The sequence below is a fragment of the Mixophyes fleayi genome, chromosome 5 (genome assembly GCF_038048845.1).
Source record: "Mixophyes fleayi isolate aMixFle1 chromosome 5, aMixFle1.hap1, whole genome shotgun sequence".
Taxonomy (NCBI): Eukaryota; Metazoa; Chordata; class Amphibia; order Anura; family Limnodynastidae; genus Mixophyes; species Mixophyes fleayi.
In genome coordinates, this window is record NC_134406.1 from 180562308 (window position 1) to 180578918 (window position 16611).

Genomic DNA, 16611 nt, shown 5'->3' on the forward strand with positions numbered 1-16611 from the left:
TGTCACTTCTCCTTCAAGAAATATATATATATTTTTTTTAAATCTTTATAAACACTTTTAACAATTAACAAATTAAATTAACAAATTAAAAACATCTTAGTATACCAAATTTCAGCCCTTTCTGAGTTTTTTCCCCCCACATACTAAGAATTTAGTAGGTCAGTGTATAACTCCGCCCAGCAGGTGGCGCTGCAGCAAATTTCAGCCCTTTCTGAGTTTTTTCCCCCACACACACTAAGAATTTAGTAGGTCAGTGTATAACTTTGTCCAGCAGGTGGCACTGCAGCTTGTTGTTTTTCTTTCACACACAGACACATGCCACTAGGCTTTTATATAGTAGATTATATATATATATATATATATATATATATATATATATATATATATATATATATATATATATATATATATATATTAGTGAGGTGTAAGAAATATGTACAACAATAGTTGGCCTTCCCGCACAACGTATCCGTCTTGACAAGACAATGCCATTGAAGGTCCGCATTCTGAGAAATTAAGGAGACAGAATTTGTCACTGCCAAAGAATAAATGTATAAATGGAGATATGTGTCACGCACCGGACTCCCGCTGCCTCCCCGGGAGCCGGCGGGTGTACCCGCTAACTACAGAGGCCATCCCCACCAAGACCCGCTATTTCTTTTCACTTACCTGGTCCACGCTGCTGCAACTCTCCAGCGCTGTCTCTCCCCTTCTTCCGTTCAGCGCTCAGTGGTTCTGCGCATGCGCAGAACCGTCTAACTGCTTTATGTGTTCTCACTGCCCTCTATTGGCTGGTCAATTGGAACTGCACTATATATACTTCCTCTGACCAGAACTCAATGCTGGTTCTTTCAGTCAATCCCTGACTTTAAGATTGGAAACAGCTCCTGTGTCTTTGCTATTCCCTCAAGCTTCCAAGCTACGTCTCTCCGGGGAACTCACCTCCAGGTGACTACGCTGCTGCATTCCGGTAAAGCACTTCCAAGTGGCGACACTATCTTTTCCTGCTAACCAGCTCCCTAGTGACTACTCCGCTGAACGTCTCAGTTATATTCTCTCTCTCGAGTAACCACGCTGCCAACCTCCCGCCTAAACACCGCTATCAAGTGACAGCGCAGCTTCTACCTGATTCTACGCTCCGTCTGCTGTGTTCGCTGAGAACTTCTCCAGGGGACCGCGACCTGCAAGTGGAAGCCGCAAAAGCCCATATTCCCTTGCGGGAATCTCTGGTGAACACCTTTCACTTGTTAGACTCCGCGCCCCTCGCTGAAGTAACGTCAATCTCAGCTGAACTATCAGGATCCAGTTGAAGTCTCTCTGGTAACGTGACACTAAGAACCAGCCATGTCAGATCCTGATAGAGAACCTTCCGCCAAGGACATGCTTCAACACCTGGTTGGAAGAGTGGAGCGTCAGGATGCAGTTCAGATGCAACTTCTGCAAGGTTTGCAAACTCTTGCATCCCGTTTAGACGCCTTACAGGAGACCCCGCCTCAGCCGGCTGCTCAACCACAAGCAGTCGAAGTCCCTGCTGCAGCCGCTTCCTCTCTGCGTTTGCCTACACCCTCCAAATTTGATGGTGATCCTACCTCTTGCCGAGGCTTTTTAAATCAGTGCTCCATTCAATTTGAGTTATTACCTCAGAATTTTCCTACTCCCAGGTCAAAAGTCGCTTATATGGTCTCCCTCCTATCCGGGAAAGCCCTGGCATGGGCCTCGCCTCTTTGGGAACGTAACGACAATCTTCTCAATGATGTTTCCGCCTTCACTTCGGCATTCAGGAGGATTTTTGATGAGCCGGGACGAGTGACGTCCGCTGCTACTAGCATCCTAAGACTACGTCAAAATTCCCGTTCTGTGGCTCAATACGTTATTGAGTTTCAGACCCTAGCTTCCGAGCTCCAGTGGAACGATGAGGCTCTTGTTGCTGCCTTCTGGCAAGGGCTGTCAGATAAAATCAAGGATGCCCTCTCTTCTCAAGAATTGCCACCCACCTTGGATGCCCTAATTTCTCTCTGCAACCGGGGAGATCTTCGGCTTCGGGAAAGATCGTCCGAGAAAGACCTTTCTAGACGGTCTACCTTTCGTCTAGCTCCTCGTTTTCAACCACCTACGTCTACGGATGAGCCTATGCAATTGGGGCGCTCCCGTTTATCTCCGGATGAAAGAGAGAGAAGAATGAAGACTAAACTATGCCTATATTGTGGAGATCCTGGTCACCTCCTGGCTTCATGTACCCGGCGTTCGGGAAACGACAAACCCTAGCCTGCACTGGAGAGGTCAGTCTAGGGACTCTTACTTCCTCTCCAACTTCTTTTCCAGACCTAACGTGTTCTTTCCCTGTCACCTTACATTTGCTTTCAGGGCCCCAGTCGTCCAAGGCCTTGTTGGATTCTGGAGCAGCCGGGAACTTTATGTCACAATCTCTGGTTACTAGGCTAGCGCTGCCCACTGTTCCGCTGAAAAAGCCCTTGGCTACTACGGGCATTGACGGTTCCCGTCTCCCTAATGGAAGTATTCTTAAACGAACAAGACCCATCTCCATGCAAGTTGGGGCTCTCCACTGGGAAAAGATTTCCTTTCTCGTTCTTCCACTAACCATCAGCCCAATCATCCTAGGTCTACCTTGGCTTCATCTACATTCACCCCATCTGGATTGGCCTTCATCACAAATCATTGCGTGGGGTCCTGCCTGCCCTCGCCAATGCCTAACACCAGTCAAACCTCTCGGCTTCACACAGATTCCTTCAGAACCCACCACAGTTATGTTACCGCACCAGTATTCTTCCTTTTCGGATGTCTTCTCTAAAGCCTCCTCTGAGCGTCTACCACCCCATCGAGCTTGGGATTGCCCCATCGATCTCATTCCAGGGAAAACTCCTCCACGAGGTCGAGTCTATCCGCTCTCACTGCCCGAGACAGAGGCTACTACACTCTACATCAAGGAAAATCTGCAACGGGGTTTCATCAGACCTTCCTCCTCACCCGCCGGGGCCGGGTTTTTCTTTGTGAAAAAAAAAGATGGAGCTCTCCGTCCGTGTATCGACTACAGAGGCCTGAACTCCATCACTATTAAAAACCGCTATCCCATTCCATTAATCACCGAACTCTTCGATCGCATTAAATGTGCGAGAATCTTCACTAAACTCGATCTACGCGGAGCTTACAACCTGATCCGGATTCGCTCTGGGGATGAGTGGAAGACGGCTTTTAACACACGGGACGGCCATTACGAATATCTAGTGATGCCGTTTGGCTTATGTAACGCCCCAGCCGTCTTCCAGGGGTTTGTGAATGAAATCTTTCGCGATCTGCTATATTCCAATGTCGTAGTATATCTGGATGACATCTTAATCTTCTCCAAAGATCTTCCCAATCATCGTTTACATGTGGCTGAAGTTCTTTCCAGATTACGTACCAACCATTTGTTCTGCAAATTGGAGAAATGCATATTTGAGGTTCCTAAGTTGCCTTTCCTGGGCTATTTGGTTTCTGGCTCCGGTCTACAAATGGACCCGGGGAAAGTTCATGCTATAATCAACTGGCCCCAACCAACTACACTCAAATCCATTCAACGTTTTTTGGGTTTCTCCAATTATTACAGGCGCTTTATTGCTGGTTACTCATCTGTGGTGGCACCTCTGACAGCTCTCACCCGAAAAGGGGCAAACCCGCAAAATTGGACCGCAGAAGCATTGGAAGCGTTCCAATTTCTCAAAAGAGCCTTTTCATCGGCACCTATCCTCCAGCAACCCGATGTCTCTCTTCCTTTTTTCCTAGAGGTGGATGCATCTTCCACCGGTGTAGGAGCAGTTCTTTCGCAAAAAAATATTCAAGGCAAGTTCCATCCCTGCGCTTTCTTCTCCCGCAAGTTCCTGCCAGCAGAGAGTAATTACGCCATTGGGGATAAGGAACTCCTGGCCATGAAGTTGGCTCTAACTGAGTGGCGTTATCTTCTAGAGGGGGCTCGTCACCCAGTTACGATCTTCACGGATCATAAGAATCTACTCTATCTCCAGTCAGCCCAATGCCTGAATCCACGTCAGGCCCGCTGGTCCCTCTTTTTTACCCGCTTTGATCTGCGGGTCACCTTCAAACCCGGTATCAAAAATAGGAAAGCGGATGCATTATCCCGGGCTTTCCCAGAAAATTCGGGATCAGACACCTTGCTGGAACGTCCCATCCTGGACTCCAAATGCATTAAATTATTCTCAACTTCCTCAAACCCCATTCCCCCCCAGGGAAAAACATTTGTTCCTCCTCATCTACGGAAGAGCCTTCTTCACTGGTGTCATTCTTCACGATTTTCAGGTCATCTTGGCTCTCGTAAAACATTCGAACTACTCTCTCGACAGTACTGGTGGCCCAAATTCCACTCCGAGGTTAAAGATTTCGTGGCTGCTTGCCCTATCTGTGCCCAAAACAAAATTCCTCGCCAGGTTCCACAAGGGTTACTTCAACCTCTTCCACTACCTACCAAGCCCTGGACCCATCTTAGCATGGACTTCATCACTGACCTACCTCCAGCTAATAAATGTAATACCATCTGGGTTATTGTGGACCGTTTCTCGAAAATGGCACACTTCGTTCCACTCATCGGCCTTCCATCCTCAGCATGTCTAGCTCAACATTTCATTAAGGAAATCTTCCGACTACATGGCTGCCCTGCTGAAATTGTCTCGGATCGTGGGGTACAATTTGTCTCAAAATTCTGGAGATCCCTTTGTCATCTTCTGGGTATCCGTTTGAAATTCTCCTCCGCATATCATCCCCAGACCAACGGCCAGACAGAAAGGGTCAATCAGGATCTGGAGACGTTTCTCAGGATATTTTCTTCAGCCAACCAGAGTAATTGGGTGGATTTGCTACCCTGGGCAGAGTTCGTACATAACAATTCCTTTCACGAATCCACATCAACCACTCCGTTCTCCGTGGTATTTGGAGGCCATCCGCGTATGCCAGAGTTTTCTGCCCTCCCTCCCACCCAAGTTCCAGCAGTTAACACTCTTCGACAGGACTTTCTATCCATCTGGTCTCGAGTTCGAAAGGCCCTTCAGAAATCCTCTACTCGCTACAAGCTGGCAGCAGATAAAAAACGCAGAGCTATTCCTCTTTTGAAGGTTGGCGACAAGGTGTGGTTATCTACAAAGAACATCCGTCTTAAAGTGCCCTGCATGAAACTTGCTCCTCGCTACATTGGTCCTTACAGGATCATTCAAGTAATCAGTCCCGTGTGTTTTAAGCTACGGCTACCACCCACTCTACGTATTGCCAATGCCTTTCATATCTCCTTATTGAGACAACTCATCATTAATCGGTTCTCGGTTCCTGTCACATCTACCACTCCCCTTTCTCTCCAACAAACTGATGAATTCGAGATCAGCCATATTCTGGATTCCAAAAATTCTAGAGGAACAATCAAGTATTTAGTGGATTGGAAGGGGTACGGTCCCGAAGAACGCTCCTGGGTACGGGCTGCAGACATCCGTGCTCCTCTTCTGCTGAAAAAATTTCATTCCAAATTTCCGAAGAAACCAGGTCCTAGGTGTTCGGTGCCCACCTCTAAAGGGGGAGGTACTGTCACGCACCGGACTCCCGCTGCCTCCCCGGGAGCCGGCGGGTGTACCCGCTAACTACAGAGGCCATCCCCACCAAGACCCGCTATTTCTTTTCACTTACCTGGTCCACGCTGCTGCAACTCTCCAGCGCTGTCTCTCCCCTTCTTCCGTTCAGCGCTCAGTGGTTCTGCGCATGCGCAGAACCGTCTAACTGCTTTATGTGTTCTCACTGCCCTCTATTGGCTGGTCAATTGGAACTGCACTATATATACTTCCTCTGACCAGAACTCAATGCTGGTTCTTTCAGTCAATCCCTGACTTTAAGATTGGAAACAGCTCCTGTGTCTTTGCTATTCCCTCAAGCTTCCAAGCTACGTCTCTCCGGGGAACTCACCTCCAGGTGACTACGCTGCTGCATTCCGGTAAAGCACTTCCAAGTGGCGACACTATCTTTTCCTGCTAACCAGCTCCCTAGTGACTACTCCGCTGAACGTCTCAGTTATATTCTCTCTCTCGAGTAACCACGCTGCCAACCTCCCGCCTAAACACCGCTATCAAGTGACAGCGCAGCTTCTACCTGATTCTACGCTCCGTCTGCTGTGTTCGCTGAGAACTTCTCCAGGGGACCGCGACCTGCAAGTGGAAGCCGCAAAAGCCCATATTCCCTTGCGGGAATCTCTGGTGAACACCTTTCACTTGTTAGACTCCGCGCCCCTCGCTGAAGTAACGTCAATCTCAGCTGAACTATCAGGATCCAGTTGAAGTCTCTCTGGTAACGTGACAATATGATGGCTGACAATTTACGCTTTATGATGGAGTTAGAGAACCATATAGACTGGCTGGCTAATTAGTTTTTTAATTGATTCAGAGAAAGCAAATGCAACAATGGCAGTTACAAAATCCTTCATTAGGACAAGAGTAGACACAAGACTTCAACTATGGACAGTGTCCTTAGTAGACATTTAAAAGATGATGAGAGGACACAATGTTAAATGGTGCAAGTCAAGATGACATTGTCCTTGGGCTCAACATATGTTGAAAAGGACATGAATATAGTTTAACGAAACAAACACTTTTGTTGCTTATGTTATCATCAGAGAGTTGCGCAGGAATTGCCTGATAAAACATTTATTAAATCAGATCATGTGAGAGCAACCAATGTAAAGCTTTCATAGATAATTAAATAGTGATCTTATAACAGTAATAGCATATAGAATATATAAAGATATAGATAAAAATTATGCTTATAAAAAGCAAGACATAAAACAATCATATTACATGGCTTTCAAAAGAGAAAAACATTGCTATCAATATATAATTAACCCTTATTAGACAGTATCCAGTTAGATAAGGGTATCCAACAGCTGAATCAATAACATTTGCAGGTGCTAGTAACCCTTAGAAGATCCTAAGCAGCCGTGGAGAAAACCAATAGAATGTCAATTCCAATAATTCATCTGTAGAAACAGAAGTTGTCTCTTTTGATAAAGAGGAGTACAGTAACTTTAATATTGCGATGTTGCCTCTTTTAGTGAAGAGGAATACAATAACTTCAATGTCACAAAGGTAATTGTATATTCATATGTCCGTATACAAGTAATATCCGTGCAGCTGGGGTTTAAGAGTAGTAAGGATATGTGGTAGATGAAAGCTTCTTACCATCTGGACGGCTAAACATCGGCAGACATTGCGTCCCTCCACATAAGATATATAGATATATGTGTATTCTTACCCCCAGCGGATAATGTCCTCACATCAAGGAACAATGCTATATTAAGCCACTGTTTAATGGAACAATCCGGAGACAGGTTAAAGGTCCTCTTCGGTGCGCACCAATCCGGATAAGCTTTTCAAGTCACGTGACCAAGGGTTCGGTTTATGATACAAACTAACTTATCCCTTTGTTAGGCTCACGATAACTCAGGTGATATAAGCATAGCAAAAATAGCAACTCAAATAGATAGAAGTTCCATCACAAGCAGAGAACAATTCTTTCCCATCAGTGCACGAACAGTGTCTAATTGACAATTCAGGCAGCAAACACAAGGCGACGCGTTTCGTCTGATATACAGACTTTCTCAAGGCTTGAGAAAGTCTGTATATCAGACGAAACGCGTCGCCTTGTGTTTGCTGCCTGAATTGTCAATTAGACACTGTTCGTGCACTGATGGGAAAGAATTGTTCTCTGCTTGTGATGGAACTTCTATCTATTTGAGTTGCTATTTTTGCTATGCTTATATCACCTGAGTTATCGTGAGCCTAACAAAGGGATAAGTTAGTTTGTATCATAAACCGAACCCTTGGTCACGTGACTTGAAAAGCTTATCCGGATTGGTGCGCACCGAAGAGGACCTTTAACCTGTCTCCGGATTGTTCCATTAAACAGTGGCTTAATATAGCATTGTTCCTTGATGTGAGGACATTATCCGCTGGGGGTAAGAATACACATATATCTATATATCTTATGTGGAGGGACGCAATGTCTGCCGATGTTTAGCCGTCCAGATGGTAAGAAGCTTTCATCTACCACATATCCTTACTACTCTTAAACCCCAGCTGCACGGATATTACTTGTATACGGACATATGAATATACAATTACCTTTGTGACATTGAAGTTATTGTATTCCTCTTCACTAAAAGAGGCAACATCGCAATATTAAAGTTACTGTACTCCTCTTTATCAAAAGAGACAACTTCTGTTTCTACAGATGATTTATTGGAATTGACATTCTATTGGTTTTCTCCACGGCTGCTTAGGATCTTCTAAGGGTTACTAGCACCTGCAAATGTTATTGATTCAGCTGTTGGATACCCTTATCTAACTGGATACTGTCTAATAAGGGTTAATTATATATTGATAGCAATGTTTTTCTCTTTTGAAAGCCATGTAATATGATTGTTTTATGTCTTGCTTTTTATAAGCATAATTTTTATCTATATCTTTATATATTCTATATGCTATTACTGTTATAATATCACTATTTAATGATCTATGAAAGCTTTACATTGGTTGCTCTCACATGATCTGATTTAATAAATGTTTTATCAGGCAATTCCTGCGCAACTCTCTGTTTGTTGCCGTTGCATTTATATGGAGGTTTGACACTACCTCCTTTTTGAGTTGCTGCATTTATTGCCTAATATTTAATAACATATTGATTATTATTTGGGACCTATTAGCGCCAGAGATTTAGTTGTTTTTGACTTTTTATGTTATCATCACCCTCATCAAAGATGTCTATATTCATTGCATTTTCATTTTAAAAAAGAAGATACACTAAGGGGGGTATTTAATTGTTGCTCCGGACCGCAAAAAAACGAGCGCGTTAAAACTATTACCATTTATACGGTAATTACTCACTGAATTTCATCTCGCAGCTCCCTGAGCTGCGAGATGAAATTCAGCGAGTAAACTACCGTATTAACGGTTTTTACGCGCAAGTGTACCGTATAAACGGTAATAGTTTTAACGCGCTCTTTTTTTGCGGTCCGGAGCAACAATTGAATACCCCCCTAAGTAGGTAACTGTTAGGCAGCATGTGTATGACACATTGAAGAGGGTAAGTAGCACTACATTAGAGAGGGTCAGCCGCAAAACTTTGGCCAAAATTGGTGAAAATTTGGACAATTGTGAAGAGATCATTAGAAAATAGATTGTAAATGACTGTTAATGATATAAATAGTAATAAATCACATAATTTTACCTATTTTTCACAAATTTTAATTAAATCCAGATCCAAAACCTTTTATGATTTTGAGGCAAAACTTGTAACAAACCAATACACAAAGACGTTTTAAAACCAAAACCACATCCAAGACCAAAACATAGGAGTCATGCACTTTAATATATGTGTGTTTAAAAGAAATGCAAAATGCTATATTAAACAGAAAGTAGAGGTGACCCTGCTAAAGGAGTTTACAACACCGGAAAGCAATCTATCCTTTTACCAGGTCATTTAACTAGTAAGTGTCGCAGTTCTATTGTTACCTGTGGATGGCATTTTTATTACCCAAAATGCACAAGCAATAATAATTAATATATGCTAATATATACAGAAATAAGGTTTTGCAAAAATTAAACTACTTCAGCTCTAATGTATTGGTTAATAACACAGTTTCCATTAAATAACTTTTACATGTTTTTGTGTGTCAAAGTTTGTATACTTTGCAAATAGTGTCAAGTAGAGATGCTCAAGTTCGGTTCTTTGGAAACTGAACACACCCGAACTTAGGGGATCCGAGTACCGAGCCGACTCGGCTTGGTACTTTTCCGTTTTTTTGGAATCGAAAACGAGGCAAAACGTCATTGTGATGTCGTCGGATCTCGCGAGTTTTGGAGTCTATAAATACCGCCCTCCATGGCGATCTAGCGCCATTTGAGAGAGGGACACAGAAGGGGTAGCATAGAGTGGAGAGCAGTTGGGCAGCAAAGTTAGAGAATTGAAAGAAGAGGGTGGTAGCAGTGTTAAACAAAGTAATCAGTGACATTCAGGAGAGCTCTATAGCTCCACTGTTAAATCTCATTGCAGAAAAATACAAATAATAGTGCTTACAGGGTTGATTTAATTCTGCAGTCCAATTCTACAGTGTTATATAGGTAACACAGTGAAAGGAGAGCTCCGTTGGTAATTCTCATTGCAGAAATATAACTACTAGTCCTTGCAGGCTTTTCTTCTAAATTTGCACAAAAAAGTGTACGGTGTTATATACACCCAAAGAGAAGAGCTCCATTGCTCCATTGCTAATTGTCATTGCTGAAATACAAATACTAGGCCTTGCAGGATTTTCTTCTGACTCTTCTTTTCTGCCACTGCTGTGTGCCAATGTGTGATAGATATGGTAGGAACTGCCATGTGTTTGAGTCATTGCTCTGTCGCTTAGCATCCAGCCAGGTTGCTACAGTATTAGTCTGAAAGTGTATGAAAATAATAATGGGACCTGTGAGGTGGTCAAAATGGACTGCAAATGACTTGAAATTAGTGTTATTGAGGGTAATAATAATGTAGGATCAAAAAAAGAGCAAAATTATGTGATTTTAGCATATTTTAGCAATTTTTCTAAAAAAATACAAAACCAAAAACAAAACACACGAGGGTGGTTTTGCCAAAACCAAAACCAAAACACGAAGCTAATCCAGATCCAAAAGCAAAACCACTTCACGGGGTTCAGTGAGCATCTCTAGTTTCAAGTTCCATGACTTGTCAGAGATCTCTAACTATAATGCAATATTTCTGGAAACCAGGTGATACTGAAGGCCAATTTTGCAACATTTCTAGAACACAAAATACCTCCTGCCACCAATAAAAGTGGTTGCTTTGACAACTGTCCCCATGTAGTTATTTTTGTTAAAGGGATATCATATACTGTTAGACTAGTTGTGGTTGAAAAGAACGTTAAAAAAAAGCCTTACAATGTTATTCTCAGCACTTGTATAAGCTTGATTTATTTTCTGTTTTTACACTTTTATCCTTCCTCACTTAGAAGTTGCTAAGATATTCATTGCCTGCATTGAACACTGTTGACAAGGAATTCCTACTGATTAGGAGCTGCCCCTACACTGTTTTATTTAATATGTAATTAGATGTTTCTGGAGAATGCTCAAATTCTAGTGAAGTAACCTTTTCAACTCAGAAGTTACAGTGCAGAACAAAATGATTTTTATTTGTACTAACTACTCCTCCTCCTAGAGCATACTTGCCAACTCCCGGAAACTTGTTTCCGGGAGAGGGGGCGTGACTGGAGGGCGGGAGGATGCGGGACGAGGCCAATCGCATCATTTTGGCCCCGCCCCCCACGAAACCGTAATTTACGTCGCGGGGGCAGAGCTAAAATGATGCGATTGGCCTCGCCCCTCCCCCCCATCCTCCAAAATGGCGTGAATCGTCATTTGACGCGATTCTCTGTGAAATCCAGGATGCGGGAGAAATGCCAACTCGCCCAGGAGACTGACCCGAATTTCAGGAGTCTCCCGGACTTTCCGGGAGAGTTGGCAAGTATGTCCTAGAGCCCTGTACAGATTCAAATTTCAAAAAGATATTTTTAGTCAAGATGCAAATAATATTAAAAACAAAATGCAGTTGTCAACCTATACAGGGTATGGATGGATAGCAACACAGCACTACAAAGGCATAAATACAGCATTATATAAATGTTTGTACTTTAAATAATACCTTGTAATAATAAATGATAATGCAAATGTTGTGTCAATTTTAGGGCTACATTGCTCAATTTCCTTTTCCTGCTCAGTTAGATTTTAGTATTTTCCAAAAGAGGCCTTAAACAAAGATAGAGAAGAAGGAGCATAGTGTTGCCACAATTCAGGGAGAATGCAGAATATATAGAGGGGGAGGTTTCCATGCCATACCGCAGGAGTGATTGACTACATTGAAAAACAAATGATTGAAAAGAAGAAGGGGAAATTCATTAGGAGCAAAGATGACTATGCATCAACAATTTTACAAATGGAATAAAACAAAACAAAACATACAAAAAAGAAGCAATGTCGACTCCTCCTGATATTCTACCTGGGAGGTTAATACGTCTGATACAGATGATTGGCCCACTACATCTTCCACACACAATTCTCAAAGCACGGATATTTTAGGAAAAGATCTCAAAACCACCAGAGAAAACATAGACATTGGTAGTAAAGAACTAAGAGAAAAAAAGAAAGCCAAGATAGTGACGAGATGGCCAAAAGCAAGCGAGGGAAGGAAAAGGGGACATTGAGATACAAGAATATGGTGACATCTAACTACAAATAATAAATCTAACCTATAGAGTTCTTAAAAAAGGTCTCTTGATTATAGCCAAAAAATCTATCAATGGATTGGAATGGGAGAAGGACCATCAACTTTTTGCATGCACATATTATATAACAATAAGAGTTCCAAACGTACTGCACTTGACCCTTTGAACTCAGGTACACTTATTTCCAATAGTCACCCCGATACACCACAACACGTATATAATCCTGCTGCTGTCAAGTCCCATAATATCAACAAAGTGGAACAATCAACAATTAGAGACATACAAAACTGGAATGATGTATTGGTAAAACCTTCAGATAAGAGTGTAAATATCATCCTTGGGCAAAAGATAAATATCTTACTGAAGCCTATAAGCAACTAAATAATCCTACATGCTACAATATTGGGCCTTTCTCAATACAGCTAAAAGTAGGGGGGTTCTTAAAATAAGCATTTTGGATATCTGAGAATTCAAGATTCAGGATCACTTTCTATATATGCACAAAAACAAAATGGATCCCCAAGGCAGACCCATTGTCTCTGGAATCAATAGCCTTAGTGAGAATGCTAGTGTCATGAACAGAGAGAATGTACAGTTATTTATAAGGGTTAACCCATCACATAATTGTGGGGGATAATGCCTTAAATCATAACTGCAGTGTAAATATGTTATATCAAATGAATCCATTGATAAAATGAGCTATTAACGTGTGAAATGTGAAGACAGAAAGTCTGATTTGATGGCATTGCACACTCCAGTGTGAGAAGATAGGAGTGTCACCTGTGGCAGCTTCAAAGAGCCCCTGCTGTGAGAAATAGCCTGGCCTGGGAGGGAGTTTGGCACCTGAATAGACATTTAGGGACCATGGTGTCTGGATCACAGAGCCCATCTGCTAACTTGGCTATACTTTATACAGACAAATAGAATTAAGTTTTAAAATATGCCACTTAAAATCAATAAAAGTAGTGATCAACCACATATTCCTCCATAGCAGGATGAAGGGCAACTCATATGTCAAATTCAGAATGCTGCCCCACACAAAGAAGTTAATGAAATGAGTATAAGCTCTACGATTACACTGTATTTAGGCGTGTTTGATATCAAAAGATGGACAAGTTCATAGGTTATTAATGATAAAATTGGATCTGTGTGACGCTCCACAGAAAAGTTAGGTCACATAGTAGAATTGGTTAGTAAATCATGCAAATGGTGATTGAAAAAAGTGTCACAGGCCACAACCCCCTGGGGTAGGAGGAGGTGTGAAAGTGTCTTTAAAAGGCTGAGACCAGGTACAGCAAATTGTCAGACTTTGGTAAATCAATTCACATTGATAAGCTGTCCATCTTCAAAGCCAATTTCCCTTGGACAGAATATATCACTTCGATGTAAGTTATACTCTGAATCTAATCCTTTTTATTTTAAACTGTTTTGCTTGTATATGTTATGTTAATCTATTTATTGTTTATTAATTATTTTTTATTTCTGAATGACCTGTACTATTGTATATTAAATCTATAATTTAATATGTTGCGTGCTTGATCCACTAACGAGTCCATTAGCCTGTTAAGAAGAAATAGTTCGACCAAGTTAACTCTTTGAATACCAATGTGTGATTTGTTGATACATTTGATTAACAAGCTTAGTGTGTGCTTGCATTTACATTTGTATAACAGTCTGGAAGTGTGAGGAGTTAACCCTTTGTTCGCTGGTGTGGGTCTTGCTAGTCTGTGAGCAGCTAGAAGCCTTGTGTGCCAGTGTGGGACAGTATATTGTGGGTCCTATTGCCCGTATTCAATAGGTGGTGGAAAACCTGAAGTGTGTGGGGGTGTGAGTGCTGTTTGGGGGTGGTTCAGTAGGTCTATAACCTGTGTGATAATTAGAGATAGACTGCGGGCTGGAATCGTGTGTGTAACCTCATGCAGCAAACATCCAAAGTCACAGCAGCTGGGAGCATGTTCGTGACAGCTAGTATTTTCATTGATCAGCAGCTTAGAATCTATGTAACTAGCTTACCATCTTACACCAGAGAAACCATGGACATATTGTTCAGACTTGAAGTGATCAATCTAAGACGGGGCACTTGACTTGGGACTTGTGATGTTGAAGCTTTTACAAAAGCATTGAACAAGATTTTTGACTTCGAGTAGTGGAAGTCTTACTAAACTGAAACTAATCATGACTTCAACAACCTGCTAATACAACTTTTGCAATTTGTCTTGACCAAGAATTTTTCATCTGTGGCAAAAGGTTTTTTCTTCAAGTTCAAGTCACTACTAGTTCTAAGTGTGCACTTGCTTATGCCAATATCTTCTTGGGATGTTGGGAAAGTGAGTTTGTCTTCATTGAGACCATGAAACTTATACCCGTCACACATTCAGGTGGTTACGGTATATAGACCATATTTTAATGGGATGGAGAGAGTTTAAAACCTTGCTAAACATACTCAATAAGAACAATCTGAATCTGAAACTTACATCAGAAATGAGTAAACAACAGGTCAATTTTATAGACCTCACCATTAGAGTGGAAGATGATGAAAACAGATATTTCTAGGAAACAAACTGCCACCAATAATACTCTCCATTACATGAGTGCTTACCACATGCAATCCTCCAAGGTGTCCACAAAGGGGAGTACATAAAGACCAAAATATACTACTCAGATGGAAACACCAGGAGAGGCTCCAAATTGAATGCATGATTACATTCCAGAGCGTCCAGCAACAGTAATATCGAGCAGCCTGCAACTTCATAAAGATTAGGAAGTGTCAATCTTTAATTTTTCCTAAAGATATATTGAGAGAAAAAGATAAATACGGTTTGTTGGGACATACCGCCATGAAGTAATGAGATCAAGAAGCCGTTACAGAAACACTGGTATTTCCTAACTGATGACACGCTAGCCAATGCTGTAGGCAAGAAAGTACACATGAGCAGAAATCTCCAAGACCTCCTGGTACCCAGTCATTTTAATTGAAGCCAATACACCACCAATAAGAGCCAGGGGTCCTAAAAATGTACCCACTGACAAGCGTGCCAATTCATGACAAAAATTAAACAACAGTCAAACAAATTCATCAACAGTTAGTAAGTTAAAGGATTTCATTACATGTGAAACCCAGGGAGTGATCTAATGTCTGGACTGTCTATGCAAGAAGATATATGTGGGCAAGACCAAGAGGATGCTCAAACAGAGAGTAATGTAGCATGTTGGATCTCTCTGAAATGCCAAATCGGATTACTCCAAACTCAATTTACTTACACCAGTAGCAAGACACTTCCTTAAAGAACATCAAGCAAATTCCAGAGGCATCTTAGCATTTGAAATGGAAAGAGTCCACCTCAACATTAGGGGTGGTGACAGGAAAAATAAACTCCTTAAGAGATAAACAAGACTGATCTTCCTCATAGGTTGCCTCTCATCCAAGGGTCTGAAAGAAAGCAACAACTTTTCCGTTTTCATCATTTCCATTAGTCCTAGCAATATTGTACTTTGGGGGCATCATCGTTACAAACGGGATCTACTACCATCACACTTATATACCCAGTATTCTTGTCCTATTGAGCTTAACTTGAGATCCTAGCATAGTTGACTCAACATCCATAATATCATCATCATTATCATCAACATATATTTATATAGTGCCAGCAAATTCCGTAGCGCTTTACAATTGGGTACAAACATGAATTAAACAATACTGGGCAATACATACAGACAGAGGGTAAGAGTACCCTGCTCGCAAGCTTACAATCTATGGGACAATGGGAGTTTGAAACACAAGGGCATGTGCTACATCATATTGCACATTGGACTAGCTAGAAATCAAAAAGTATTGAGTGGGCTGTGTGATCAGTAACACAGTAATGTGGGTCAGAGGGTTGTTGTCTTGTGTTAGCTGTGTAGAGGTTGGTAATAGGGTAACCTAGGGAGATTAAGATGCTGGTTGAGGAATATCATAAGTTTGTCTGAAGAGGTGGGTTTAAGAGAACGCTTGAAGGTTTGAAGACTAGACTAAAGTCTTACTGTGTGAGGGAGGGAATTCCACAAATTGGGTGCAGCCCGAAAAAAGTCCTGTAACCGGGAATGGGAGGATGTGATGAGAGTGGAAGAGAGATGCAGATCTTGTGCAGAACGGAGGTGTCGAGTTGGGAGATATTTTGAGACAAGTGAGGAAATGTATGTCGGTGCAATTTTGTTGACAGGCTTGTATGTTAGTAGAAGAATTTTATATTGGATTCGTTGAGGCAACCAATGTAGAGACTGACAAAGTGGCTCAGCAGAGGAAGAACGGTTTCCAAGGA